Genomic DNA, 624 nt, shown 5'->3' with positions numbered 1-624 from the left:
GTAAGAACTATAGAGGAAGAGGAAGAAGGTATAGAGGAAGAGGAAGAAGGTATAGAGGCAGGGTAAGAAGGTATAGAGGCAGAGGAAGAAGGAATAGAGGCAGAGGAAGAAGGAATAGAGGCAGAGTATGAAGGTATAGAGGCAGAGAATGACGGTTTAGGCAGACTAAGAAGGTATATTATTATATAAAGAGTAAGAAGATATTTTGTTTTTGTAAAGTGTTTTACGGCGGTCGCAACTGCATAAGGTCATATGAGCGCGCCGGACAAACCTAATATTTTCAGTTGGTAGGAAATTTGGAATTTTGCCAAGGTGAATCAGACTTTGACTGCTCACCTCTCTAGCTTCAACAGCACAACGTCTGCTTCGACTATCAAGGACCCCCGGAAATAGCAGGTCACAAGAGAGTGACAAACATACAAAAGAAGTAGAGGATAATGATAATAGTAAGGATCAGGAAAGAAAAAGCAGCAGTTCCCTGTTGTAGATCAGGCACAGTTATGAGCGTGACATGAATCAGCCCATTTACAATTCTACTATGCCCACGCGCAAATCTGTCTGAGTTGTACTCTAAAATCTTGTGACTTTTGCTCGTCTTGTACAAATGACCTATCGTCGCCCCCC

This window comes from Aplysia californica, unplaced genomic scaffold (assembly GCF_000002075.1).
Source record: "Aplysia californica isolate F4 #8 unplaced genomic scaffold, AplCal3.0 scaffold01416, whole genome shotgun sequence".
Taxonomy (NCBI): domain Eukaryota; kingdom Metazoa; phylum Mollusca; class Gastropoda; order Aplysiida; family Aplysiidae; genus Aplysia; species Aplysia californica.
Note: the sequence above shows the minus strand (reverse complement) of the source record.